This window comes from Oncorhynchus masou, chromosome 29 (assembly GCF_036934945.1).
Source record: "Oncorhynchus masou masou isolate Uvic2021 chromosome 29, UVic_Omas_1.1, whole genome shotgun sequence".
Lineage (NCBI taxonomy): Eukaryota > Metazoa > Chordata > Actinopteri > Salmoniformes > Salmonidae > Oncorhynchus > Oncorhynchus masou.
Window position 1 is genome coordinate 54,375,439 of NC_088240.1, and position 27,499 is coordinate 54,402,937.

Below are 27,499 nucleotides of genomic sequence, written 5' to 3' on the forward strand. Positions count from 1 at the left end.
GTCAACCAGCGTGTTTTCCATACTCCTGCTTCTATTCTCTTTTTGCTACTCCTCCCGGTTTTGACCCATGCCTGTTTTCTGGATTGACCATTCTGCCTGCCCTGACCTCGAGCCTGCCTGCCACTCTGTACCTCCTGGACTCCGAAATAGTTTTGACCTTTTGCCTGCCTACAACCATTCTCTTGCCTACCCCTTTTGGATTGATTGATGAATAAATATTAAAGACTCAAACCATCTGCCTCCCGTGTCTGCATCTGGATTTCACCTTGTGCCCTTAAAGAGACACCAGACCAGCTTGGCGGCAGAGAGACAAGCTAGCTGCAATCAGGTCAGTGTGGGACATGTGGGTGGGCCGCCATCCCCTGTTTTATAACCCCGTGCCCAATGTTAGTGTTGATAAGAAGCTTATGTCATTTAGGGGCCACTGCCCCTTCAGGAAGTACATACCATCTAAACCCGCAGAATATGGAATCAAGATCTGGGCTGCCTGTGATGCTGCTTCCTCATATGCATGGAACTTGCAAGTGTATACGGGGAAGCCAGAGGGAGGAGCCCCTGAGAATAACCAAGGGATGCCGGTTGTCCTGGACGTGACACAGGGACTCCGTGGCCACAAGCTGGGACAGGAGCTCCTCAAGGGGAAGCTGACGATGGTATGAATAGTACAAAAAAACAAGCCAGAACTCCCACCTCAGCTGTTGAATACACGGAACAGGCCTATCAATTTCTCTAACTTTGTGTTCACGGCTGACACGTTCTTAGTGTCCTACACGCCAAAGAAAGGCAAAAATGTAGTAGTTATGAGTACTCCGCATAGGGATGGGAGAATCTGTGGCAAGGAACATCAAAAAACATAATTCATAATGGATTACAATGCCACAAATGGAGGGGTGGACAATTTAGACAAGCTGGTGACTGCCTACAAAAGAAGAACTCTACGCCGGCCACTTGTGATTAGAGGTCGACCCGATTATGATTTTTCAATGCCGTTACCGATACCGATTATTGGAAGACCAGAAAAAGCTGATACCGATTAATCTGCCGATTTTTTACAATTTTATTATTTGTAATAATGACAATTACAACAATACTGAATTAACACTTATTTTAACTTAATATAAAACATCAAAATCAATTTAGCCTCAAATAAATAATGAAACATGTTCAATTTGGTTTAAATAATGTAAAAGCAAAGTGTTGGAGAAGAAAGTAATATGTGCCATGTAAAAATGTGTGCCATGTAAAATATGTGCCATGTAAAAAAGCTAACGTTTATGTTCCTTGCTCAGAACATGAGAACATATAAAAGTTGGTGGTTCCTTTTAACATGGGACTTCAATATTCCAAGGTAAGAGGTTTTAGGTTGTAGTTAATATTTTATTTATAGGACTATTTCTCTCTATACCATTTGTATTTCATATACCTTTCACTATTGGATGTTCTTATAGGCACTATAGTATTGCCAGTGTAACAGTATAGCTTACATCCCCTCCTCGCCTCTACCTGGGCTCGAACCAGGAACACATCGACAACAGCCACACTCAAAGCATCGTTACCCATCGCTCCACAAAAGCCGCGTCCCTTGCAGTGCAAGGGGAATAACTACTCCAAATCTAAAAGCGAGTGACGTTTGAAACAGTATTAGCGCACACCCAGCTAACTAGCTAGCCATTTCACATTGGTTACACCAGCCATTAGGCTGATGGGCTTGAAGTCATAAACAGCGCTGTGCTTGTGAAGAGCTGCTGGTAAAACGCACGAAAGTGCTGTTTGATTACGGGCCTGCTGCTGCTCAGTCAGACTGCTCTATCAAATCAGACTTAATTATAACATAATAACACACAGAAATACGAGCCTTTGGTCATTAATATGATCGAATCCGGAAACTATCATTTCGAAAACAAGACGTTTATTATTTCAGTGAAATACGGAACCGTTCGGTATTTTATCTAACGGGTGGCATCCCTAAGTCTAAATATTCTTGTTACGTTGCACAACCTTCAATGTATGTCACAATTACGTAAAATTCTGGCAAATTAGTTCGCAATGAGCCAGGCAGCCCAAACTGTTGCATATACCCTGACTCAGCGTGCAATGAACGCAAGAGAAATGACACAATTTCACCTGGTTAATATTGCCTGCTAAACTGGAGTTATAGTAGTAGTTATAACTAGTGATTATGATTTATTGGTTTTTATAAGATAAGTTTAATGCTAGCTAGCAATTTACCTTGGCTTCGATTGCATTCGCGTTACAGGCAGGCTACTCGTGGAGTGCAATGGTTAGAGCGTTGGACTAGTTAACTGTGCAGTTGGAAGATTGGAACCCCTGAGCTGACAAGGTGGAAATCTGTCATTCTGCCCCTGAACAAGGCAGTTAACCCACAGTTCCTAGGCAGTCATTGAAAATAAGAATGTGTTCTTAACTGACTTGCCTAGATAAATAAAAGGTACCTCGGGGTGTGGTGTCAGGAAAATAACATCACACTCAACGTCAACAAAACAATGGAGATGATCGTGGACTTCTGGAAACAGTAGAGGGAGCACTCCCCTATCCATATTGACGGGACAGTAGTGGAGAAGGTGGAAATTTTTAAGTTCCTTGGTGTACACATCACGGACAAACTGAAATGGTCCACCCACACAGACAGCGTGGTGAAGAAGGCGCAACAGTGCCTATTCAACCTCAGGAGGCTGAAGAAATTTGGCTTGTCACCGGAAACACTCACAACCTTTTACAGATGACAAATCGAGAGCATCCTGTCGGGCTGTATCGCTGCCTGGTACGGCAACTGCTCCGCCCACAACCGTAAGGCTCTCCAGAGGGTACCTCACCGGGGTCGAACTATCTGCCCTCCAGGACACCTACATCACCCGATGTCACAGGAAGGCCAAAAAGATCAAGGACAACAACCACCCAAGACACTGCCTGTTCACTCCGCTATCATCTAGAAGGCGAGGTCAGTACATGTGCATCAAAGCTGGGACCGAGAGACTGAAAAACAGCTTCTATCTCTTTAACAGCCATCAGACTGTTAAACAGCCATTACTAACATTGACAGAGCGGCTGCTGCGAACATACAGACTCAAGCCACTTTAATAATTGGATGTAATAAATGTATCGCTAGTCACTTTAAACAATGGCACTTTATATAATGTTTACAAACCTTAAATGTCATCTCATATGTATATACTTTACTCTATATCATCTACTGCATCTTGCCTTTGCCGCACGGCCATCGCTCATCCATATATTTATATGTACATTCATATTCATCCCTTCACACTTGTGTGTATAAGGTAGTTGTTGTGAAATTGTTAGATTACTTGTTAGTTATTACTGAACTGTCAGAACTAGAAGTACAAGCATTTCGCTACATTTGCATTGCCATCTGCTGACCATGTGTAGGTGACCAATAAAATTTGATTTGATTTAATTTGATTTGAAAGGCAATGATACATCCATAGATAATGTAGTCCAATTAGTCCAATTAGGTCATGTTCCACGATAATTGGTGTCAATGGATCTCGTTATACTGAAACTTTCATGATCTAAACATGGAATATTGTTCGTCAGTTTCCATAAAACTATCAAATCAAATTGTATTAGTCACACGTGCCGAATACAGCAGGTGTAGACTTTACAGTGAAATGCTTACTTACGAGCCCCGAACCAACAAAGCAGTTTTTTATTTTTTATAAACACTATAAAAAGAAATACAAAAAAATACAACTAACAAATATGGATAATAATAAGAAATAAAAGTAATTAGTAAATAAAGAGCAGCAGTAAAATAACAATAGCGAGACTATATACAGGGGGGTAGTGGTACAGAGTCAATGTGCAGGGGCACCGGTTAGTTGAGGTAATATGTACATGTAGTTAGAGTTATTAAAGTGACTATGCAGAGATAATAACAACAGAGAGGAGTGGCAGCGTAAAAGAGGGCGAGGGGGGGAGGGGCAATGCAAGCAGTCTGGGGAGCCATTTGATTAGGTGTTCAGGAGTCGTATGGCTTGAGGGTAGAAGCTGTTTAGAAGCCTCTTGGACCTAGACTTGGCACTCCGGTACTGCTTGACATGCGATAGCAGAGAGAACAGTCTATGACTAGGGTGGCTGGAGTCTTTGACAATTTTTAGGGCCTTCCTCTGACACCGCCTGGCATAGAGGTCCTTGATGGTATGGAGCTTGGCCCCAGTGATGTACTAGGCCGTTCGAACAACCCTCTGTTGTGTCTTGTGGTCGGACACTTAGCAGTTGACATACCAGGTAGTGATGCAACCAGTCAGGATGCTCTCGATGGTGCAGCTGTAGAACTTTTTTTTGAGGATCTGAGGACCCATGCCAAATCTTTTCAGTCTCTTGAGGGGGAAAAGGTTTTGCCGTGCACTCTCCATGACTGCCTTGGTGTGCTTGGACCATCTTAGTTTGTTGGTGATGTGGACACCAAGGAACTTGAAGCTCTCAACCTGGTTCACTGCAGCCCCGTCGATGTTAATGGAGGCGTGCACTGTCCTCTTTTTCCTGTAGTCCACAATCATCTCCTTTGTCTTGATCACGTTGAGGGAGAGGTTGTTGTCCTGGCACCACACGGCCAGGTCTCTGACCCCCTCCCTATAGGCTGTCTCGTTGTTGTTGGTGATCAGGCCTACCACTGTTGTGTCATCGTCAAACTTAATGATGGTGTTGGAGTCGTGCCTGGCCGTGCAGTCATGAGTGAACAGGGAGTACAGGAGGGGACTGAGCACACACCCCTGAGAGGATCAGCGTGGCGGATGTGTTGTTACCTACCCTTACCACCTGGGGGCGGCCCGTCAGGAAGTTCAGGATCCAGTTGCAGAGGGAGGTGTTTAGTCCCAGGGTCCTTAGCTTATTGATGAGCTTTGAGGGCCGGTGTAGTACGATTCGATCTAAGTCCTGTATTGATGCTTTGCCTGTTTGATGATTCGTCGGAGGGCATAGCGGTATTTCTTATAAGCTTCCTGTTTATAGTCCCGCTCCTTGAAAGCGGCAGCTCTACCCTTTAGCTCAGGGCGGATGTTGCCTGTAATCCATGGCTTCATGTTGGGGTATGTATGTTTGGTCACTGTGGGGATGACATCATCGATGCACTTATTGATGATGCCAATGACTGATGTGGTGTCCTCTTCAATGCCATCTGAGGAATCTCGGGAACGTATTCCAGTCTGTGCAGACAAAACAGTCCTGTAGATTAGCATCTGCTTCCTCTGACCACTTATTTATTGATCTAGCCACCGGTGCTTCCTGCTTTAATTTTGTTTGTAAGCAGGAATCAGGAGGACAGAATTATGCTCAGATTTGCCAAATGGAGGGTGAGGGAGAGCTTTGTATGTGTCTCTGTGTGTGTAGTAAAGGTGGACCATAGTTTTATTTCCTCTGGTTGCACATTTAACATGGTGATAGAAATTTGGTAAAACGGATTTAAGTTTCCCTGCGTTATAGTCCCCGGCTACTGGGAGCGCCGCCTCTGGGTGAGCGTTTTCTTGTTTGCTTATGGCGGAATACAGCTCATTCAATGCTGTCTTAGTGCCAGCCTCTGACTGTGGTGGTATGTAACCATCTATGAAAAATACAGATGAAAACTCTCTAGGTAGATAGTGTGGTCTACAACTTATCATGAGATACTCTACCTCAGGCGAGCAGTAGCTCGAGACTTCCTTAGATATCGTGCACCAGCTGTTATTTACAAAAATTGTAATGAAATGAATAGACAGTCATCTCAGATGTAATGTGTGAATTGCATTTTGAAATGGTAATACTTTGATGTTAAGTTATGTCATTTTGAACAGATGATTTTAGTTCAATGAACAAATGATCTTAGCTTTATGTGTATTGTATCCAAGCAATTTGAAAAAGTGTTAGAGATTTGAAAAATTTGCATTTTGATCATCAATTGTGAGTTTTTTTGTCTTGAGTAATGAAAAATGACATCAAGGTTACAATTAGTGCCAAAGTGATTGTAAAAAACTCTAAAGTGATTGTCATTGTCGATCTGAACATTTGGGAGTTAATCAGATGGGTGACCAAATATCATAGTCTGTTGTTGATGTAAGGTTGAAGGCACATGAACATACAAGGTTTAAAATGTTGAGGATAATGCATTGTGGACTTTACCACTGTGTGTGTGTGTGCCTGTCTGTGTGTGTGTGTGTGTGTGTGTGTCTGTGTGTTTATCTCTCTGGATCTGTGTGTAGAGAGAATTAGGGGATAACCTCAGCAGTTTTAAGAAACATGTACAGTAAGAAACACATAATGTTATTTGCATGGTCTTTAAATGAACTACATGAGTACTTTTTGGCACAGGTCCCAGTTTTTATGAGGTTTATTTTCTTGGTGCTCAAATGGTGTACATTGCACACTGGGGCAAAAGCCATTGACATGAGGGACTCAGGACAGAATCGGAGCAGTGGAATTACCCAAGTGAATGGTTATATATGAAGTGGCCTGAGTATTGTTTGTAAATTAGTACAATAACAAATATATCAGTGCAGTTTGTACACGACTTTGGCCAGTGAAGTGCAGTTGTTGTCAAAGAATGGTCTGATCAGTGAGATTTGGACAGCTTTCCTCAAATAGTAACGTGGCGGTGGTTGTGTCAACTAGACAGTAATTAGGTCTTTCACCTTAAAACCCCCACAGTGACTGTGACTCTGCGACACTCCATTTTGTGGATCTGCCTCTACCATGGCTATGGTTATCTATTTAACATTAGCCTATGTTATAAGGTAGAATTACCCAGACACTTTTTAAAGGTGATCAAAGTGCCTAACTCTCAATGTGAAACTCCCTTCCCCCACTCTCCCTCCCTTCCCCCTCTCTCTCTAGCCAGTCTGATGAGCTACAGTAAAGGAGGTAGTGTTACCTTCAGGACATATGGTGCCCGACAGGATTCATCATTACACAACAGTCCATTTCCCCTGCCTCTGCAGATTGCAAGCTGTTAGCTTAATGAGGTGCATGCCAGTGCTGAAGTTTGGGAGACAGATTGGGCCTCCTGCTAACTGGGTCCACCACAGTCACAGACCTCACCCCGCCAGCCCTCCAGGCGAGCCGTTGGAGCAACCTGACTCTCTTTGCATAATTTAAAACCCACAGCTATCCTTTATATAACACACTGCACCAGCATATCTCATCACTTTCTTTCAAATACGTATATCAGAAGTTCCAAAAAACAAAAACAATACACAAGAATATATCTCCTAAATATTTGAATAGTCCATGAAGTTGAGTACTAAACTCACAACTTGAAGTCTGTTACTAGGGACCATTTACATTTTCAAGAGTTTTGATCACTGAAAATGACACAGTTTAGCTGTGCTGTGTTGTGTAGTGAATCAACATGAGATACCGAATTTACAATGAAGTAACCATGTCCTTCTTGGTTCCTAGTTCCCATTTCTACTCTAATCAAGCTTAGTGCTAAAACCACTGCTTATTGAGCACATTCAACCCAAACTGGAGACTCCATTTATTTTCTTTCAGGGAGAGTTTATTCTCTGGGATATTCTCTGGCACTGAGATTGTTTGGATAGGGGTTTCATTTTGCAATCCCCCTCCCCATGTGGGAAGTGTCCAATGGTGTGAAATCTCCTCTGAAGACTAGGGTGATTCTCGCCTGTCTTGCTGTGGTGATAAGTCGTGATAGTATTATCAGTTAAGGCTTCACACTGCTCAGACACATAGGGCCCCACTTTGCAGACAGGAGTGAGGGAGTCCTGGAATTGTTTTTGAATGTGTACAGACATTTTGCAGAATGTGCGTCTCATATCTTTGCGGGCTGTTGTGTTTCTGATTTTGCCACAAAGACGAGTTTTGTTCTGAGAGTGAGGTGCTACTCTATAGTTTGTGTGACAAGAATGTGAACGTGTGTAAGTGTTTCTGAAGACAAGAACAGATTGTACAACTACAAAAAAAAGATAATGAAGATTATTTTTTATTTTTTTATTGTGATTCTTATCACAAGGTCACCTTATTGGGCCATCTTCAAGGTGTGCTACTTCGTTGTGTTTTGTGTTGCATTACAGAAAACTTACTTCACCTTCACCTTGAAATATTTCTCAGAGTTCAGTAAGAGTTCTTGGTGAATTTCCTGCTCAGGTTCACGTCAGGTCTCAGTTGTAAGATATTGGGAAATCACGATTAGTCACATCGTTTGTTAAATTCATGATGTACTTAACCTTCCATTTTGTAATATCAGATGTTAAATACAAGCAGCTAAACAAACAGCTGAAATAAGGCTTAGCTTAAAAGTGTGGTTTAGAATCACTGCATATTGTCATCAAATAGAGTTGAGTTAATTTAAGCCTTATTCTTATATCATTATGCATTGTGTTTGTTTAGGAATATGTTAACTATGTGTGTTTAAATTAATACCATGCTAATATATACTCTCTTCATTAGATTGGGGGGTTTTGTCCACCAAAGCACCTTCATGGCCAATATTCCAGCAAAATGTTATCACAGAGAAAAGACATGAGAATATGATTGAACTCAATTAGATGTCCATTTGACCCTTTGTTTGAGGAAGGCTTCAATACAGACACAGAGCAAGGCCAGAGAGGCCTATGCTTACTGACTAGGCGTTAAGCTGGGAGTTAGTTGGTTGAGACAACATAACAGGTCCACAGTAAACCACTCTCCCAAGGACAGTTCAGATCTTGTGTTGAAAAGTCTCTTACTCTAGTGGTGCTTTTTTGAGAGTTGTGAATTATTACAGTCAGGGGTATTGTTAGTAACTCTCTAATTTTGCAGGATCATAATTGATAACAGGTGTGTGTCGAGGACGTTTTTTGAAGTTCTGTGTTTTTTCCCCCCTCTGCAGTGAACTGAGGTCATCGTCCCATGCACGCACGCCTCAGTTGGAGAGCTTCCCTCTTCTTAATTCCACGCGTTCCTCTGCCGTCTTAAACGAGTTTGCGTTCTTTCATCCTCTTTGCTGGAGGTGGAGGACACCGCAAGCACCACTGTCTGTCCAGCTGGGATGTGGCGCAACACACTGCATTCCTCTTTCTGCTCCGGTCACCCTGTGTCTGCTGTTCCCCTCACAGTGGAGACTCCACAGAGTTCGTCCTAGCCAAGCCGTGTTGGGAATGGGACTGGGAATGGGGTTGGGATCGGCCGGGGGGAGAGGGAAGGGGGAGGGATATTGGATTAGAAAAGACAGGGGGAATAAATCTCTCTCGGTGGCTCTCCACTCTATCTCACATCCACACGATTTATGATGTTTAACAGAGGCAAATAAAGTTAATGGGGAAAAAAAAACGTATGAAATTGTGCTCTTCAGAATTATTTGCTCTCTTTTGCAGCCTGTCTTGAGTTAGCACAGCCTCCTGCTCACTGCTCCATGGCTGATTGATTGTGAAGCTTGCGATTTGTGAGAGTTTAGCTGTTTTTCCAGATGAGGTTAGTGTTGCTGCCCTGAAACACAAGTGAAGGGAGAGAGAGACGAAGGAAAAAAACAGAGTGGGTTTAATGGGTAAATCCCAGTTAGATAAATTAATATTCACTGGCTGGAGGGTGAGGTAATGAACCCCTCCCTGGAAAATATTTTGACCAATTTATGTGCAACTAAATAGATGGTAAGTATTTCCAGTTTACCGTTTAATTGCAGTCAGCTGGAACGTGTTGCATTTTGACACAGCAGTGAGAGAGCGGGAGGGAGAGAAGGGGACTGAAACTCTTTCACAAACACCTACATGCACATATACACACACACAACACAGACACACACACACCATTCTCCTCACTGTGAAGGTGCAGCAGGTGTGCTCGGACTGTGGTGTTTCGGTCCAATTCTTTTCAGAGACATGACTCAAAGGCACTCGCAACACCTCACACTTTCCATCAGTCTGGCTTTCTAAATTCGGTGAGTGAGCCCTGCACACACTTTTCAGCAAAGACAAAGGGACAAACCATACGACAATCTGCAATGTGACTGTGTATCAAATCAAATTAGATTTGTCACATGCGCCGAATACACAGGTGTAGACTTCACAGTGAAAGGCATACTTACAAGCCCTTAACCAACAATGCAGTTTTAAGAAAATACCCCCTCCCAAAAAAGTAAGAGATAATAATAACAAATAATTAAACATCAGTAGTAAATAGCAATAGTGGGGCTATATACAGGGGGTACCGGTACAGGGTCAATGTGCGGGGGCACCGGTGTCGAAGTAATTGAGGTAATATGTACATGTCGGTAGATAGATGATAACAGAGAGTAGCAGCAGTGTAGAATACGGGGGGGGGGGCAATGTAATAGTCTGGGTAGCCATTTGATTAGCTGTTTAGGAGTCTTATGGCTTGAGGGTAGAAGCTGTAGAAGTAGAAGGCGGCAGAAATCTCTTGGACCTAGACGTGGCACTCCGGCACTGCTTGCCGTGCGGTAGCAGAGAGAACACTCTATGGGTGGAATCTTCCTCTGACACCTGGTATAGAGGCCCTGGATGGCAGGAAGCTTGGACCCTGTGATGTACTGCGCCGTACGCACTACCCTCTGTAGTGCCTTGCGGTCGGAGACCGAGCAGTTGCCATACCAGGCAGTGATGCAACCCGTCAGGATGCTCTCGATGGTACAGCTGTAAAACCTTTTTAGGATCTGAGGACCCATGCCAAATCTTTTCAGTCTCCTGAGTGTCACACCCTGATCTGTTTCACCTGTCCTCGTGATTGTCTCCTCCCCCCTCCAGGTGCCACCCTTCTTCCCCGTTATCCCCTGTGTATTTATACCTGTGTTTCCTGTCTGTCTGTGCCAGATCGTCTTGTTTGTCAAGCTTGCCATTGTTTAGTCCAGTCAGCTCTTGTCTTATTCTTCCTGTCAGCCTCTCTTTTTCTTGCCCTCCTGTTTTTTGACACTTGCCCATCCTGACCCTGAACCAGCCCACCTCTGTTTGCCGCAATAAACATTGTTACTTTGACACAGTCTGCACTTGGGTCTTACCTGAGTTATGATACTCAGGGGGTATAGGTTTGGACCATCTTAGCTTGTTGGTGATGTGGACGCCAAGGAACTTGAAGCTCTCGACCTGCTCCACTACAGCCCCATCAATGAGAATGGGGGCGTGTTCAGTCCTTTTTTTCTTGTAGTCGACAATGATCTCCTGTGTCTTGATCACATTGAGGGAGAGGTTGTTGTCCTTGCACCATACGGTCAGGTCTCTGGACCCTATAGGCTGTCTCATCGTTGTCGGTGATTAGGCCTTCCACTGTTGTGTCATCATCAAACTTAATGATGGTATTGGAGTCGTGCCTAGCCATGCAGTCAAGATTGAACATGGAGGACAGGATGGGACTGAGCACGCACCCCTGAGGGGCCCCGTGCTGAGGATCGGCGTGGTGGATGTGTTGTTACACACCCTTACCTCCTGGGGGTGTCCCGTCAGGAAGTACAGGATCTAGTTGCAGAGGGAGGTGTTTAGTCCCAGGGTTCTTAGCTTAGTAATGAGATTTGATGGCACTATGGTGTAGAATGCTGATTTGTAGTCAATGAACAGCATTTTCACATAGGTGTTCCTTTTGTCCAGGTGTGAAAGGGCAGTTTAGAGTGCAATAGCGATTGCATCATCTGTGGATCTGTTGGTGCGGTATGCAAATTGGGGTGAGTCTAGGGTTTCTGGGATAATGGTGTTGATGTGAACCATGACCAGCCTTTCAAAGCATTTGATGGATACAGATGTGTGTGCTATGGGTCAGTAGTAATTTAGGCAGGTTACCTTAGTGTTCTTGGGCACAGGGACTATGGTGGTCTGCTTGAAACATGTTGGTGTTGCATTCAGACAGGGAGAGGTTGAAAATATCAGTGAAGACACTTGCCAGTTCGCATGCTCAGAGTACACATCCTGGTAATCCGTCTGGCACTGCGGCCTTGTGAATGTTGACCTGCTTATCGGCTGCGGAGAGCGTGATCACACAGTCATCCTGAACAGCTGATGCTCTCTTGCATGTTTCAGTGTTTCTTGCCTCGAAGCGAGCATAGAAGTTATTTAGCTTGTCTGGTAGGCTCGTGTCACTGGGCAGCTCTAGGATTTGCTTCACGTTATAGTCTGTAATAGTTTGCAAACCCTGCCACATCCGACGAGCGTCGGAGCCGGTGTAGTACGATTTGATCTTTATCCTGTATTGACACTTTGCCTGTTTGATGGTTCATCTGAGGGCATAGTGGATATCTTATAAGCTTCCGGGTTAGAGTCCCGCTCCTTGAAAGCGTAAATTGTACCCTTTCACTCAGTGCTAATGTTGCCTGTAATCCATGGCTTCTGGTTGGGGTATGTACTTACAGTCACTGTGGGGACTACGTCCTCGATGCACTTATTGATAAAGCCAGTGACTGATGTGGTGTACTCCTCAATGCCATTGGAAGAATCTCGGAACATATTCCATATTCTGACCACTTTTTTATAGACCAAGTCACTGGTGGTTCCTGCTTTAATATTTGCCAAATGGAGGGTGAGGGAGAGCTATATACACATTTCTGTATGTGGAGTAAAGGTGGTCTAAAACAATTTCTCCCTCTGGTTGCATGTTTAAGTTGCTGATTGAAATGAGGTAAAACAGATTTAAGTTTCCCTGCATTAAAATCCCCGGCCACAAGGAGCGGCACCGCTGGATGAGCGTTTCCCTGTTTGCTTATGGCCGTATACAGCTCCTTGATTCCGGTTTTAGTGTCAGCATCGGTCTGTGGTGGTATGTAAATATCTACGAAAAATACAGATGAAAACTCTCTAGGTAGATTGTGTGGTCTACAGCTTATCATGAGATACTCTACCTCAGGCGAGAAAAACCTTCCTTAGATATCGTGCACCATCTGTCTTACCAGAGGCTGCTGCTCTATGCTGCCGATACAGTGTATAACCCGCCAGCTGTATGTTCTTAATGTATTTGTTCAGCCATGACTCGGTGAAACATAAGATATTACAATTTTTTATGTCCCGTTGGTAGGATATACGTGCTTTCAGGTATTCTCATTTATTTTCCAGTGATTGAACGTTAGCTAACAAGACGGAAGGCAAAAGCAGATTAGGCACTCGTCTCCTGATCCTCACAAGGCACCCTGATCTTTTTCTGCGAAATCTCTGTTTCCTTCTCCAGTGAATGCTGGGGATCTGGGCCTTGCCGGGTGTCTTTCGTATCTCCCTCCCATCCGACTCATTTAAGAAAAACTCTTTGTCTAATCTGAGGTGAATAATCGCAGTTCTGATGTCCAGAAGCTCTTTTCGGTCATAAGAGATGGTTGCAGCAACATTATGTACAAAACAAGTTACGAACAACGCAAAAAAACAAACAATATAGCATTGTTGGTTAAGAGCCGATAAGACGGCAGCCATCCCCTCTGGCGCCATCTTCACAGTGTATGTGTGCATGTGTGTGTGTGTGTGTGTGTGTGTGTGTGTGTGTGTGTGTGTGTGTGTGTGTGTGTTTGCGCGTGTGGACCAGAAGTCCCCACAAGAATACTAAACAAACTGTTGACATTTTGTTATTCCTCATAAGGTCAAATGCTAATTCTAGGGGGTTTAGGGTTAAGGTTAGAATTAGTGTCAGGGTTAAAATTAGGTTTAGGGTTAGGAGCTAAGGTTAGTTCTAGGGTTAGGGTTCGGATCTAGGTTTAGGTTTAGGGTTAAGGTTAGGTTTTCGAATTAAGGTTAGGGTTAAGGTTAAGGTTAACGTTAAGATTAAGGTACGGGTTAGGGTTAGTTTTAGGGTTAGATGTTAGGGAAAATAGGATTTTGAAGGGGACTGAATTGTGTGTCCCCAGAAGGTTAGTTGCACAAGACCGTGTGTGTCAGTGTGTGTGTCTGTGTGCGCGTGTGTGTGTGAGAGCATGTGTGCGTGCGATACATGAATAGTGGGGCTAGGAGGAAAAATATAAGATCTGGATTTGAAAAATCTACTGCTTTTGTCTGTGAGGTGGCTCTGATTTGTTAAAGAGAGCCCTGCACTGGTACCTCACAATGATGTATTTATCACAGAATATTTACATAAATAGAGAGACAGAGGAACAAAAAACATTGTCATTTTTTAAATGTTTGACAGAGCCACTTTGAACATTAAACTTGCCTTCTGCCTGTTTCGGTCTGTAACATTTTCATTTCCACCCTTTAATCCTGTTCCCAACTCAAGAATATATTTATCATTTTGTTTTACAGTAATAGGCAACAATTTGGGATCATTTGCATAATATGACCATCTCCTTCAGAGTGTTTGCACAGCGTCATATGATACTTCCTATTACAATCTTTTTAATTTGCCAACCATCCAAAATGGTTTACAGTAATTTCCTGCTTTTTGTTTCTTGAGCCCAAGGACTTGCCTCAATGGAATATGGCATCAATAAGGCATTGCTCAAAACATGAACTGATTTAATCTACCAAATAGCTGTGCCTGTGTTGACTGTCTAGTTATCTGGTAAGTGTTTGTCTGTGGTGAGACAGTTGATCATAGCCAGAGGAGAAGGAGCCTAGGGATGCCTATGTTGTGCTGTGCTACACTGTGCTGTGTTGTATTTTGTTGTGCTGGTGTTCTGTACTGTGGTGTGGTGTGGTGTGGTGTGCTATGCTGTGGTGTGCTGTGCTGTACTGTGCTGTAATGTGTTGTGGGCATCAGCTCTGTCCCACTGCCGCCACACTACATGCCTAGACTCCAGCACGCCAGGTTCTCTACTTTAAAAGTATGGTGTGAAATATATTGAACCTAAAACCACGTGTGGACATTTTCCCCACCTGGACAGCTCAGCTGAGGCCTTTAGACAATCAGCGACGGAATGTGAAAATGAGTGTACACGAGGCTGGGTGAGAGAGCGGGTGTTATCCCAAAGCGTTTCACACACGACAAAAACAGCAAAAAATGTATCCAACTGTTAAATTTAGATGGTGGGCCCATGTTCCCCAAACACTGTCTGCTTTACAATGTACAGGTGCTGCATGGTGAGGCGAGGGGACTGTGCCATAGTGCAGACCTGCCTGCCTGAATGGCTGGAAGGATGGCGTAATGGGAACTGCCAGCTGTGGGCGTACAGTTGTTTTTGGATTGCTTACACACTAAAATTAAAAGTAGTACACTATTAGCAAAACCTTACACTCAAGAAGCAAAACATCAGCCCATATTTGCACAACTATAAGCACATTGTCAACCTCACACTTGTTGCAAACCTCTACACACAGTGATTTGCAAAACACTAAACACACTTAACATACATTACACACAAAAATCTATCATGAAGTCACATCCCCTCAATACCAAAGCACTGACTGTCAAATTACCACACTGTCCAACCAATTGGTTCAACACAGTCATCAGGTGTGCAAACACTCGTTTGCTTAATTGTAGACACACCAATCAGGTGTATAAGCACTATGAAAAGCAGCAGGTGAGTTCATCGGTCTTCAAGCACAATGTCGGAGAAAGAGTAAGACGAGGAGGAGGAGAACGAGGAGGATGAGGACGAGGAGGAGGAAGACAAGAAGGTGCTCAAAGAGGACCGAATCTGACAAATGAGATCAGCGCAACACTGGTTGACCATGTTGTCAACCACGGCCTGACACTGAGAGAGGCTGGACAGCCAAATCTAAGTCGATATACAGTGGCAAGTGTGATAAGAACATTTCGACTGGAAAATAGGTATTGTAAAAATATCATCATATCAAAAACATCTTCACGGTTTCAGTAACTGCTTACAGTACTGTATTCTATGCACTATCAGCACTTCTATTACCTTTTCCTGTGAAATTACTGTACTATTGTATACTGGGGTTTTTTCTACATAGGATTGAGGGTCAGGGACGACAAGGGGGAAGACCTATGTTCACAGAACAGCAAGAGATGAAGATTGTCACGGTCGTCCTCATCTTCTTCTGAAGAGGAGAGGTGAGAAGGATCGGAGGACCAAAACTTTTTTTTTCCCCCTTTATTTAACCAGGCAAGTCAGTTAAGAACAAATTCTTATTTTCAATGACGGCCTAGGAACAGTGGGTTAACTGCCTGTTCAGGGGCAGAATGGCAGATTTGTACCTTGTCAGCTCGGGGGTTTGAACTCGCAACCTTCCAGTTACTAGTCCAACACTCTAACCACTAGGCTACCCTGCCACCCCTACCCTGTGGCGTGGTATGTGTTCATGATGAGTATTGAATAAAAGAAAACACTGAATACAAAACAATAAACAAATAATGACCGTGATGCTACAAATGAGACCTGTGCTGACACAAGCCACTAACATAGACAATCACCCACAAACAAACAGTGCAACCCAGGCTACCTAAGTATGATTCTCAATCAGAGACAACTAATGACACCTGCCTCTGATTGAGAACCATACTAGGCCGAAACATAGAAATCCCCAAATCATAGAAAATCAACATAGACTGCCCACCCCAACTCACGCCCTGACTATACTAAATAATGAATACAAAACAAAGGAAATAAAGGTCAGAACGTGACAGAGATAGTAAACATCTTTTTTTTGTGCCAACAATGCCATAACACTCAAGCAGCTCCAAGCTAACATTGTCAATAACCACGCCATTTACAACGATATCCATCAGGTCTCAACATCAACACTGGTACGCATCCTAAAAAAAACCTATTCAAATGAAGCTTATTTATTTGCTTCATGCCTTTCGAGCGCAATTCCGAAAGGGTGAAACGACTGCGGCAAGATTATGCAGAGGTTTGTATTCACTTTAGCAGTGTGATCTTGCATACTGTCTCATCTTTTACTGTACTGTAATATGTATACTAGATCTACACTGAACTACACAATTTTGCCTGACACTGTTTTTCAGAGAGTTTTATGGATGGAGAGGAGATCCAGCATGAGTTCATTTACGTAGATGAGGCTGGGTTCAACCTGACGAGAACACGAAGGAGGGGAAGAAACATCATTGGCCACAGGGCTATAGTCAATGTCCCAGGGCAACGTGGGGGTAATATAACACTCTGTTCAGCCATTACACAGAATGGGGTCCTCCTGTCACGGTTTTCTATAGGTGAAAGAGAGTCAGACCAAAATGCGGCGTGGCTATTACAATCCATGTTTAATGAAACAAAAGTAAACACGAATCAACTACAAAACAACAAACGTAACAAGAAAACCGAAACAGCCTAATACTGGTGCAAACTGGCACACGCCGGACATAAGGACAATAAGGACAATCACCCACAAAACCCAACACCAAACAGGCTACCTAAATATGGTTCCCAATCAGAGACAATGACTAACACCTGCCTCTGATTGAGAACCATATCAGGCCAAACACAGAAACAGACAAACTAGACACAACATAGAATGCCCACTCAGATCACACCGGATCAAGGTGTGACACCTCCACCGCCATGCCCATATGGGCCCTTACAACACAGCACTCATACTTACATTCTTGAACCAATTGCACAACATAACAGCAGCAAATCAAATTGATAATATGCAATACATTGTTGTCTGGGACAATGTGTCTTTCCAACGCTCTGCTCTGGTTCTGGTTCAGAACTGGTTTCAGCAACATCCACATTTCACCGTCCTATATCTTCCACCATACTTTCCATTACTTTTTCTCGGCATGGCGGTGGAAGGTATATGATCTCCGTCTCCAGGCTGAGGTACCCCTCACCCAAGCCATGGAGGAGGCCTGTGACCAGATGGAGGTAGCAACAATGCAAGGATTGATTCGTCATTCAAGAAGTTTCTTTCCAAGGTGTCTTGCTAATGACAACATTGCCTGCGATGTTGATGAAATTCTCTGGCCAGATCCAGCTAGGAGAAGAGACAATGTCTAGTTATTTTTTTATATATATTTTTTTAACTTACAATACGTAAAGTGACGTTTGGTTACAGTATTATGAATCTCCTTGTCAACATTTTGGACGTGTTGAGAAATAAATGAGTGTCTCCAGTCTGCAACATTGGTCTTGTGTAGTGTTTGGTGAATTTACATTATATTTGTACTTTGTTGATTAGTAGCCTACTCTAATCATAGGGAAGTAGAAGTGCTAAAAGTTTTTTAGGTTTATCACAGCAGAGTGCAACTCGTGCAAACAGAGTATATTAATGTGAAACGTGTGTGTTTCATATGTTAACAAAGTGTGGTTTTTAAAAATAAGTGTATAGTTTTTAATTAATTAAGAGTGTTTAATTTTGTAAAGGATCTGTAGTGTTTTGCTAATTGGGTGTGTGGTTGTGCTAATTGTGTGTAGTGTTTTGAAAACACAGGCTCTGTTTTGAAAATCTTGCTGAAGCAATCAAAGAAAAACTGTAATTACAACACTGTTGTGGTGGAGGAGATTGGGATTCTCGGACACACAGCTGAACTGATGTTTAGTTCTCATGTTTCTATGTAAGGGACCTCACAAAAGTACTTCGGCAACTCTACCATCCCTGAATGGATAGCTATGTATAATGCTGTACAATTTTGTCTTATTCTGTTGAGGGAAGGTTGCTTCACATGCTAACGCTCAGTTGCACTTCTCCTAGTGTTATGAAAGCAGCAAAAATATGTAAGTTCCTAGAAGTGTAGTGTTCATTGTACAAACAATAATCACTTTACTGTGAAATACAATGTGTCCCATTGCCTTCTGGCTTAGTTAACCGGCAGCGATCCTGATGGTAGGCTAAGGCATTTGCAGTGTAATACATTTTGCTTGGCTGGCTCTCCTGAAACATTTCACTAATAGCATTAATGCTCAGAGTACTCTACCTCCAGCCTTGCCAGCTGAGAAAAAAAGGAGAGAAGTTTAGCATTTGAATCTAAGCAGATGGCAGTGTTTTACTTTCTGCTTGGCCATCTGGAGTTTACTTAAACTGATGACTTCATAATCAAACACTGGCCCACCAGGCAACTACAGCACCACTCACCACTCTCCACACCACACGCCTTGGCAGTGTGGCCTGCTCCATGGTACCATGGGTAAAGAGGCCACAAGGCTAGTGGACTGTTGGGAAGGGATTTGGTGTGTGTGCGCACACGTGTGTTTGAGTATGTGTTTGCCTGTGTGTATGCCTGTGTGTGTGTGTACATATGGTGCAGACCAGTGGTTCCCAACCAGGCATACTAGGACCCCTGGGTGTACTTAGCCTATCCACAGGGGGTACTTGAAAATAATCATGAGTCCATAGAGTTACTGATAAAATGCACATGAGGGTGTACTTCAGTGGTAGAGCAGAAATTACGTTGGTAAAACCAAAAAAGGTTGGGAACCACTGGTGTGCACCACTCTGGTACAGTGAAAGTGTAAGAGTATGGCCCTGAAAGAAAACAAGTTGTTTTTTTCATCTGTCAGCTGGTGTGTCATAATACTGGAATACAGGATAGCATCATTAATCTAAATGTCCCTTGGCATTTTCTAACTCCTCTCCCGTCTACATAAAAACTGTAATTACTGCAGGCATAAAGGACTGTTCTCTGTCCCAGTCCCACACACTCCTGGGGAAAGTCAAGAGCAATAATTTGACTTCATTTACTTGGAAACTCGTCTCTCTTGACACCTGCATGAGGAGACTGAGTAAGAGACCAATTGCCACCCATACAGTCACATTGACACTCGGTTCCCCCAAAAAGTTTCAGCAGTAACAAAGTTAAGAGTAATTGCTTTAGAATGAGTTTTACTTTTCTCGCAAATATTACTGTGAAATGATGGTGTTTTTCCAAAGGGGAATACAGGTAAATATCCACAACCGTTGCTTAATGTTGAACACACTGTATGTGTTGTGCAGCTGTGGGCTTCATTGGATGGGAGGCAGATTTTATTTTCTACGGTTCAGGGGAGTACCCTCAGGGGCTTGTCCTGTAGCATTGTGTGTAACTGTTGTAGTTGGATGGAACGAGGGAGAGTGTAGTGTACAGTGATACAATGATGTCTGGGCTTGTCATTCACCAGTCATGTCCTGATATTGAGCAGAGGATAGGGAGCCCTAAGATTGTGGATCTTCTATCCCTTTGGTTATCCCTCTCCTCCGTGGATCTGTATCCTGTTGTTGACTTATTTCCTGGGAAAGAGGTTGGAATGAATGGCTTCAAGTGGTTGAGATGGATTTGGTTGGGATGCACTCTGGTGTAGTTACAGACATGATTTGGGCCCGGTGGACTACAAAAACACTGACACAGATAGCATTGTTGATGTCAGTGGCTTGATCCGGGATTGAATCGAATCCATTGTTTTTGTGGGGCTTGCATACTGTAGCTGTCTTGCTAACACGGTACCAACCTGGATGAATGTACTGTCACTCACGTGCACATCAACCAATGTGTCAACGTCTACTCATTCACTGTGTGGTATGAGTGCCAGGCAAGAGGGAAAAAATTATTATTAAGCCTGGTTTTGGGCCTGGAAGCATTATCAATGGAGAATCTCCACAGAACATCCTTTTTAGGCTTAAAATGTGTCTGGGGAAATGCTCAAATGGCATTGAAGCATTGTTAGTTCAGAACATTGCATAGCACGGAGCAAAGCGACATGTTGTTTTCCTAATAAGGAAGAACAAAGGAAGTAACAAAGGACAGAGTGACTCCTCTCCTCTCCTGCTCGGTGTTTAGTAGAATCGCTGCAAGGCTAATGCACAATCCAAAGCAAGGAGGGAATATGTTTGTTGTGGTCATGCATTCAGGTAATGTGCAACACTTTTCAAGACAAGAGCCCCTTACATTTAAGCATTACATTTACATTTAAGTCATTTGGCAGACGCTCTTATCCAGAGCGACTTACAAATTGGTGAATTCACCTTATGACATCCAGTGGAACAGCCACTTTACAATAGTGCATCTAAATCATTTAAGGGGGGGTGAGAAGGATTACTTTATCCTATCCTAGGTATTCCTTAAAGAGGTGGGGTTTCAGGTGTCTCCGGAAGGTGGTGATTGACTCCGCTGTCCTGGCGTCGTGAGGGAGTTTGTTCCACCATTGGGGGGCCAGAGCAGCGAACAGTTTTGACTGGGCTGAGCGGGAACTGTACTTCCTCAGTGGTAGGGAGGCGAGCAGGCCAGAGGTGGATGAACGCAGTGCCCTTGTTTGGGTGTAGGGCCTGATCAGAGCCTGGAGGTACTGCGGTGCCGCTCCCCTCACAGCTCCGTAGGCAAGCACCATGGTCTTGTAGCGGATGCGAGCTTCAACTGGAAGCCAGTGGAGAGAGCGGAGGAGCGGGGTGACGTGAGAGAACTTGGGAAGGTTGAACACCAGACGGGCTGCGGCGTTCTGGATGAGTTGTAGGGGTTTAATGGCACAGGCAGGGAGCCCAGCCAACAGCGAGTTGCAGTAATCCAGACGGGAGATGACAAGTGCCTAGATTAGGACCTGCGCCGCTTCCTGTGTGAGGCAGGGTGGTACTCTGCGGATGTTGTAGAGCATGAACCTACAGGAACGGGCCACCGCCTTGATGTTAGTTGAGAACGACAGGGTGTTGTCCAGGATCACGCCAAGGTTCTTAGCGCTCTGGGAGGAGGACACAATGGAGTTGTCAACCGTGATGGCGAGATCATGGAACGGGCAGTCCTTCCCCGGGAGGAAGAGCAGCTCCGTCTTGCCGAGGTTCAGCTTGAGGTGGTGATCCGTCATCCACACTGATATGTCTGCCAGACATGCAGAGATGCGATTCGCCACCTGGTCATCAGAAGGGGGAAAGGAGAAGATTAATTGTGTGTCGTCTGCATAGCAAGTCTCTTTTCAATTCTCTCACACTCCTCTATTTGTTTCTTTCCAATAGAAAAACATACAACTTTCCGACAGAAAAACATACGGCTGTATGGATAGGGGAGACCAGGGGCTGGTTGTCTCATGAGTTGGTTGTCACAGTGCTAATTACCTCTGAGTGTACAAAACATTAAGAACACCTGCTCTTTCAATGAAATAAACTGAACAGGTGAAAGCTATGATTCCAGGTGAAAGCTATGATCCGTTATTGATGTCACTTGTTAAATCCACTTCAATCAGTGTAGATGAAGGGGAGGAGGCAGGTGTGTGCCGTTCAGAGGGTGAATGGGCAAGACAAAAGATTGAAGTGCCTTTGAGCAGGGTATGGTGGTAGGTGCACCGGTTTGTGTCAAGAACTGCACCGCTGCTGGGTTTTTCACACTCAACAGTTCCCTGTGTGTATCAAGAATGGTCCACCTCCCAAAGGACATCCAGCAAACCTGACTGTAATGTTCTGACCTTTATTTCCTTTGTTTTGTCGTTACTTAGTATGGTCAAGGTGTGAGTTGGGGTGGGCAGTCTGTTTGTTTTTCTATGATTTTGGGATTTCTATGTTTCGGCCTAGTATGGTTCTCAATCAGAGGCAGGTGTCATTAGTTGCCTCTGATTGAGAATCATACTTCGGTAGCCTGGGTTTCACGGTTTGTTTGTGGGTGATTGGCTATGTCTAATTGCATGTTAGCACTATGTTTCATTAGCAGTCACGTTTGTTTGTTGTTTTGTTAGCTTGTTCAGTTTACGTTGTGTTTTTCATCGTTCAATAAAAGGAATGCATTCATACCACGCTGCGCTTTGGTCCGCTTCATACGACGATCGTGACAGAATCACCCACCAACTAGGTGGCAAGATCAAGCCACAAATCACCCACCAACTAGGTGGCAAGATCAAGCTTCTTGATTACATCAAGACAATCAATCCTCTACTGGATCAAGATCCAAGTTGCATAAATAGTTTTTTTTTTTAAAGAAAAAGCGCGCCTTGTGGGCACTTCCAGTAATACACGCCGTTATGGTACAGAAACAGTACGGTGGAATGAAAATCTGGTTACCGCCCAACCCTGTTTCAAATGTGTGAATTCTTTGAAGGAACTCATCCGCCTCGTCAATTCATGCCAGAATGACAAAATATTGAGGTGAGGGGAATTTGTGTTTTTCATAGGTAAAAGTAAAAGAAGAAACAACATATTTTCTTTGTCAAAGTTTGAATTATGAGAGTATCCATGAACAACTATGTTTGTTGAAGAGAAGAAAGGAAGAGCTATATTGTTCACCTCAACTTAACATGTGTCAATATTTGTCTGAACATAACAAGATTTAACAACTGAGACATAAACTGAACAAGTTCCACAGACGAGTGACTAACAGAAATGGAATAATGTGTCCCTGAACAAAGAAAGGGAGGGGGTCAAAATCAAAAGTAACAGTCAGTATCTGGTGTGGCCACCAGCTGCATTAAGTATCTCCTCCTCATGGACTGCACCAGATTTGCCAGTTGTTACTGTGAGATGTTACCCCACTCTTCCACCAAGGTACCTGCAAGTTCCCGAACACTTCTGGGGAGAATGGCCCTGGCCTTCACCTTCTGATCCAACAGGTCCCAGACCATGATGGACCCTCCACCTCCAAATTGATCCTTCTCCAGAGTACAGGCCTCGGTGCAACGCTCATCCCTTCGACGATAAATGCGAATCCGACCATCACCCCTGGTGAGACAAAACTGTGACTCGTCAGAGAAGAGTACTTTTTGCCAGTCCTGTCTGGTCCAGCAACAGTGGGTTTTGCCCATAGGCGACGCTGTTGCCGGTGATGTTTGGTGAGGACCTGCCTTACAACAGGCCTACAAGCCCTCAGTGTAGCCTCTCTCAGCCTATTGCGAACAGTCTGAGCACTGATGGAGGGATTGTGCGTTCCTGGTGTAACTCTGGCAGTTGTTGTTGCCATCCTGTACCTGTCCAGCAGATGTGATGTTCGGATGTACCGATCCTGTGCAGGTGTTGTTACACGTGGTCTGCCACTACAAGGACAATCAGCTGTCCGTCCTGTAGCACTGTCTTAGGCGTCTCACAGTACGGACATTGCAATTTATTGCCCTGGCCACATCTGCAGTCCTCATGCCTCCTTGCAACATGCCTAAGGCATGTTCACGCAGATGAGCAGGGACCCTGGGCATCTTTCTTTTGGTGTTTTTTAGAGTCAGTAGAAAGGCCTCTTTATAGCGTCCTAACTTTTAGCGTCCTAATTGCCTACCGTATGTAAGCTGTTAGTGTCTTAACGACTGTTCCACAGGTGCGTGTTCATTAGTTGTTTATGGTTCATTGAACAAGCATGGGAAACAGTGTTTAAACCCTTTACAATGAAGATCTGTGAAGTTATTTGGATTTTTACGAATTATCTTTGAAAGACAGGGTCCTGAAAAAGGGACGTTTCTCTTTTTTGCTGAGTTTATTTATGAGTTCCTAGGTCAAGCCACATGGTAGCTAGTATCTTATTTTACCAGGTAAGTTGACTGAGAACGCATTCTCATTTGCAGCAACGACCTGGGGAATAGTTACAGGGGAGAGGAGGGGGATGAATGAGCCAATTGTAAGTTGGGGATGATTAGGTGACCGTGATGGTATGATGGACAGCTTGGGAATTTAACCAGGACACCGGGGTTAACACCCCTACTCTTACAATAAGTGCCATGGGATCTTCAATGACCTCAGAGAGTCGTTTAACGTCCCGTTTAACGTCCCATCTGAAAGACGGCACCCTACACAGGGCAGTGTCCCCAATCACTGCCCTGGGGCATTGGGATATTTTTTTTATACCAGAGGAAAGTCTGCCTCCTACTGGCCCTCCAACACCACTTCCAGCAGCATCTGGTCTCCCATCCAGGGACAGACCAACTTAATTCGTAGTTGGTTGTTACATGGAATGTTGGGTTGATTGTCACTATCAGCTCCCTTCGTTGCCTCTCTCTCACACACATATTATTTTTGTCACACACCTACACATGCACACACAAATATACTCAAAATGTAATTTGATATTCTCACAGTATAAAAATGCTGAATTTTATTAGGAATATTGTTCGATCAAAGAAAGCCGTGGCAATTTCTTAGTCTCTTTGTACAATATTGTTTCATTTCCTGTTACATAATGAATAAGCTACTTTCAAACAACCAATCCCATACTCAGTGGTTGACTTGGCCAGGAGCTCACCTGAGATGAGTTCCAGTACAAATATTATGTTCCTCTTGTAGAATATTAGCTCAAAGGTCTTGTGGAGCTCCTGCACCAAAATGTGAACAGTATCAGCACGCAACATGTCAAGCACTGCCCATACTGTGTGACACCCAACCCCGCACTGTGGCTAGTTGTCGCAAGTGGACAGAGTGTGTTTGATGGCTTATAACTCCATGTTGCAGTAAAAGGGTCCCCATTTCAAGATTCTTGAAGACATACTGAATACTTGAATCACCTCTGTCATTACCTCCCATATATTTGTCTGTTCCCCCGCTCTGTTCCCCGCTTCAGCATTGATTGTCATATGTTCTTTTTTTTACCTGTGTGCTGATGCTGTTCCTGTGTTGTTATGATTAAATGTACAGAATGCTGAAGCCACCAAGCGAAGCATCGGGGACTGCTGGCGTTCTGGTTGATGGTGAGGTCAGGTCCGGGGTGCCACCACCGTTGGAACAGGGGGTGCCTGAGCCAGCTCGTCGGGCTGTCACGCCCTAGCTGGCTTGAGAGGTTTCTTTCCCCGGTTGGCTCGGAAAGCGCCCCTCCCACGTCAGGCCTCAGTTCGGATCGTCAGGTTTTTATGCCCAGCCGGTTCGTCAGGCTGCTCCGCCTCTGCCAGATCATCGGGCTCCCATGCCTCAGCGGGATTGACAGGCCTTCATACCTCAGCCAGATCGTCAGGCTCTCACGCCTCTGCCGGTTCATCGGGATTTCACGCCCAGCCGGCTTGTTCAGCGCCTTTGCCTCGGCCGGCCCGTCAGGCTTGCCCAGGTGGGACGCCAGGTGGCGCCCCTAGAGGGGGGGTACTGTCACGCCTGCTCCCGCTCTCCTCCCTGGCGCTCGAGGGCGCCAGGCTCCCCACCATTACACACTCCTGCCACCATCATTACGTACACCTGCCTTTCCACATCACGCGCATCAGCAATTATTGGACTCACCTGGACTCAATCACCCCTGTCATTACCTCCCCTATATCTGTCTGTTCCCCCACTCTGTTCCCTGCTTCAGCATTGATTGTCATATGTCCTTGTATACCCGTGTGCTGATGCTGTTCCTGTCTTGTTCCGATAAAATGTTTGACTCCTCGTACCTACTTCTCTACTCCAGCGTTGGTCCTTACAGAAAACACAGAGAAGGATTAATGATCTGAGCCAAACAAATTTGTATGTGTGTGTGTGTGTGTGTGTGTGTGCATGTGTGTATGCTTGTGTGTGTGTGTGTGCTTGCGTTTGCCTGTATGGAAATACATTGTTTAGTTCCTACATATAACAATGCAGCATTTTTTATTGCAATGTAACTTCAATGGAATATATTTGATTTTCATGTTTTCCGAGAAATTGGATTTGTCTGAGATCCCATTATTCACTCCATTTTTATGTTTTAATGCTAAGCTTTTTCCTTGAGGCACATTGACTATGTACCGGTACCCCCTGTATATAGCCTCGCTTTTGTTACTTTACTGCTGCTCTTTAATTATTTGTTACTTTTATTTCTTGTGTTTTTAGGTATTTTTCGTAAAGCTGCATTGTTGGTTGAGGGCTTGTAAGTAAGCATTTCACTGTAAGGTCTACATCTATTGTATTCGGCGCATGTGACAAATCAAATTTGATAAGATTTATGCTGAAAAAGACTGTTAAGGTTGTTTATTATGTTGGTTAATTTGGGGGTTGTGAAAAGTTCATGTTTAACCCCATTGATTATCTTTCTTTTTCTTTCCTTGCGTCTGTATCATTCAGGCTAAGACCAAAAAGAGATGGACAGAGTGAAAGCAAAAGAAACAAAATGGAGGAAAGGAAAGGCGGAGGGCGAGTGCGCCTGGTCTTATTGAGTCGAGTGCTGAGTGATTTTCATGGAACATCTTTTCTTTCCAAATATTTGAAATATGAGAGTATCCGTGAACAATTATGTTTGTTGAAAAAAGAAAAGGAAGAGCTATATGTTACATATTTTTTTCTGTGTTCCTAGGTCAAGCCATGTGTTAAATAGTTTCTTAATTACCAATGGGGGATGGCTGTGGATGACTGTTACATGGAATGTGGGGTTGGCTGTCACTATCAACTACATTACAATAAATCCCAAGCTCTTGTGTGCTTGTGCTATAAAGAGCTCCCTTCGCTGCCTCTCCCTCACACACATATTCTTTCTGTCACACAACCACACACATGCGTCTGCAAACACACGCATACAAACACAATTGTACTCAAAATGTCGTATGATAATTGTCACGGCATAAAAATGCTGAATTTTATTAGGAATATTGTTCGATCAAAGAAATGCTTTGCGGCTTGTTAATGAGGCCATAAGCATATGGCTTGTGGTCAGTCACCACACAGCTAGGGTGGAGCTGTTGGTCACAGTGCCATTCATTTGCCATCCAGTGCTGCTTTCACACTTGTGCCGTCACATTAGGAGCAGTGTTGAGCAGAATAGAGGTCCTCAGGGCTGGGCCCTGGGGCTGCATGCCCTCACAAGAATCATGCTTATTGGCTCATTCACAAGGCCTGATGATGATGCTGCCTGAAATCCAAACCTCGGGAAAAGTACACAGCACAGTTGATTATGGGGCTGACACAGCTGCAGCAAGTAG

The 27,499-nt window shown here is 44.0% G+C and overlaps 1 long non-coding RNA gene across 1 annotated transcript; it reads left to right on the top strand.

Moving 5' to 3' along the window:
• LOC135520019 (uncharacterized) lies at window positions 1-27,017 on the top strand. The gene is made up of 2 exons (XR_010452335.1): window positions 1-2,959; window positions 25,281-27,017. It is a non-coding gene; the product is annotated as an uncharacterized LOC135520019 (long non-coding RNA).
• The last annotated feature ends 482 nt before the right edge of the window (window positions 27,018-27,499 follow it).